The sequence below is a fragment of the Mustela erminea genome, chromosome 7 (genome assembly GCF_009829155.1).
Source record: "Mustela erminea isolate mMusErm1 chromosome 7, mMusErm1.Pri, whole genome shotgun sequence".
NCBI lineage: Eukaryota > Metazoa > Chordata > Mammalia > Carnivora > Mustelidae > Mustela > Mustela erminea.
Genome location: NC_045620.1, coordinates 24,025,160 through 24,028,346, shown reverse-complemented (window position 1 = coordinate 24,028,346; position 3,187 = coordinate 24,025,160). Strand labels below are relative to the sequence as shown.

The following is a 3,187-nucleotide window of genomic DNA, read 5'->3' as shown; positions in this document are numbered from 1 at the left end:
CTACCATACTGTTATTTGAAGCAGTCACAGAGACCCACTCAAGTTCAAGAGAAGGGGCCATAGATTCTACTGTTCCATTGGAGAGTGACAAGTCTCTAGAAAAGCATGAGGAATGGGAGCTATTGATGTGGTCATTTTTTTAAAAAATATGCTCTACCACACCCAATAAGGAAGTGGGGAGCTCTGGAGTCAGATGCCTGGGTTAGAATCCAAGCAGTACCCTTTATGGCTCTGAGTTTCATTTTCTCATCTATAAAATGAGACTAAAAATAATACCTGTTTCGTGTGATTTCTCTGAGGATTATATGAGTCAAGGTCCCAAAGGTCCAAAGGCCAGGTACCTGGCACATGGCCAATGTTCAGTCACTATCACTGTCATCATGCCAAGCTCTGACGAGTGGGGGTCACCACCCAGGCCATTGCCTGTTTATATGTGTATGAGGAAGCCTGGAGGTATGTTCAAGGATGGATGTGTGTGCATGGACCCACATGCCCAGAGGAGCTGAATGAGTGTGTATGTGTGTCAGTATGAAGACTTACCTAGGTAGGACCTTGAGTGCAGGCCTCCCCATGCACGGGGGCACCTGCAGGACTATGGGAGTGTGTGAGTGTGTGAGACAGGGGAGTGAGAATGACTGAGGGTGAGTGTGTGTTCCCAGCTGCACACAATTAGTCATGGATGGGGGCAGATGGAGCCGTGAAGATCCGTGAGAATGTGGGATATGGCCAAGCGTGTGTGTTAAATGGTGTGTGCCTATGTACGTGAGCCCGGGTGTTTTCTGAATGGTATCTGTCCGTGCTTGATGTTTGGGAAAAAATGAGAACATGTAGAAACAAAGAATGCTTTCAAACCTTCCCAAGGATGTTTGAATCAAATGAACCCTTGGGGACTGTGACCAGTTGGGAAGACTAGGCAAGCCAGGAGGAGGAGGGTGGAGAAAGGCTTTTCTGAGGCTCCTAATCACACTTGGGCTGAGAACCAGGGACCCTGTTAGGGCCAACAGCTTCCCCCACACAGTTGTCTCTTCAGCTTGGATGACAGAGTCACACCTGGGCCCTCTTCCTCTTCATTCCCACCACTATTAGTAGATCATTTGTTCATTCATTCAAAACATTTTTTTAGTCAACTAGTTTATTCTCTTTTTTTGTTTTAATTTTAATTTGTACGTTAGTTAACATACAAATGTATGAAGCACTTCATGAATTTGCTTGTCAACCTTGTAGGGGCCATGCTAATCTTCTCCATATTATTTCAGTCTTAGTCTATGTGCTGTCAAAGCGAGCCAGTCATTCAGATTTTTATTGGATACCAGGGCACCTGGGTGGTTCAGTCATTAACCATCTGCCTTCGGCTCAGGTCATGATCCCAGAGTCCTGGGATTGAGCCCCGCATCGGGCTCCCTGCTCTGCGGGAAGCCTGCTGCTCCCTCTCCCACTCCCCTTGCTTGTGTTCCCTCTCTTGCTGTCTTTCTCTCTCTTTCAAATTAATAAATAAAACCTTTTAGTAGTTTTTTTAAAAGATTTTATTTATTTATTTATTTGACAGACAGAGATCACAAGCAGGCAGAGAGGCAGGCAAAGAGAGAGGAAGGAAAGCAGACTCCCTGCTGAGCAGAGAGCTCGATGTGGGGCTCGATCCCAGGACCCTGAGATCATGACCTCAGCTGAAGGCAGAGGTTTTAACCCACTGAGCCACCCAGGTGCCCCCAAAATCTTTTTTTTTTTTTTTAATGTTCAAACATTTACTAAATATTTACTCTGGACTAGGAACTTTGCTACAGGCTGGGGGTAAAGCCCCTGCCCTAGAGAAGCCAGTATCTTAATTGGAGGGGATATTACATATATAAACACATATATCATGGACAAATGTCACATCAAGTGGTGGTGAGGGCCATAAAAAAAATCAAAGAGATGGGGGTGACTTGGGAGGTGGGAGATCCAGAGAGGAAACCAGGGAGGCCTGTTTGGGGAGCAGAGAACTGAGTGTCAAGGGGAAGACAAATATTTTAGACAAAGGAAAGAGCAAACACCAAGACTTTAGGTGAGAATGAATCTGGTACATTCCAGCAATGACGAGGAGACCCGGGAGGCTGCAGTGAAATGAACTAGGAGCAGAGGGCAGGAAATTGGGTCATAAAGCTGCCAGGAGATGAAGAATCATGAGCTTCAGGAGGGAAGGCGGACTCTCTCTCCTTCCTTTCCATTGCCTTCTCTGCCACCCTTGCGTGTTCCTTTCCAGCAGCTGCTGTGTCAGCTTACCGTGGACTGGTGGTATAAAACAAATGAAATTTTTTCTCGCAGAGTTATGGAGACCAGAGTCCAAAATCAAGGTGTCAGCCGGGCCACACTCCCTCTGAAAGCTCTAGGAGAGAGAATGCTTTCTTGCTTCTTCCGGATTCTGGTAGCTCTTTGGAGTTCACTGGTTTATGGCCACATTCCTCCAATCTGTCTCCATCTTCCCATGGCCTCCTCTTCTCTCTGTGTCTCTTCCGACTTCTTGTCTCTTCTGAGGATTCTTATCATTGGACTTAGGATTCAGGGTCCATCCAGATAAAGTCATCACGAGATCCTTAATTGAATTGCACCTGCGATTTGCAGGTTCTGGAGCGAGGACATAGGTATATCTTTTGAGGGGCCACTGTTCAACCCACCACTTCATTTTTCTAGGATCTAAGGCAGATCAAGTGGGGCTTCTGTGGATTTCAGTTTCCACCTTTATAGAAGAGGACAATGGCATGGATTCCTAAGGTTGTCAAGAGGGAAAGTTGAAGTCATGAATAAAAAGGTGCCCCAGATATGTAGGTGCTCCATATTGAATTGTTACTATTGGGGGTGTGTGCCCATAAAATCAGTCACTTTATCAAGTTTCTTGAGCTTCTATTGAGTGTAGAGCCTCTGCTAGGCACCATGGGAGTTGAAAAGCAAGGGGCAGGCCCAACATCAGGTCCCCCTCCCAATGCTGCTCTGGTTGGCAAAACGTACCCACCACCCTCACCTTTTGTGATGGTTAATTTTATGTGCCAACTTGATTGGGCCACAGGGTGTCCAAATTAAACATTCTTTCTGGGTGTCTCTGTGTGTTTCCACATGAGAGTAGCATTTGAATCAGTGGACTCGGTAAAGGACATTGTCTTCCCAATGTGAGTAGGCATCACTGAGGGCCTGAATGGAACAAAAGGTGGAGGAC

At 46.2% G+C, this 3,187-nt stretch overlaps 1 pseudogene; it reads right to left on the bottom strand.

Annotated features, from left to right (window-relative positions):
• Positions 1-1,181: 1,181 nt before the first annotated feature.
• Positions 1,182-1,282, bottom strand: LOC116596653 (annotated as a pseudogene).
• Positions 1,283-3,187: the final 1,905 nt, after the last annotated feature.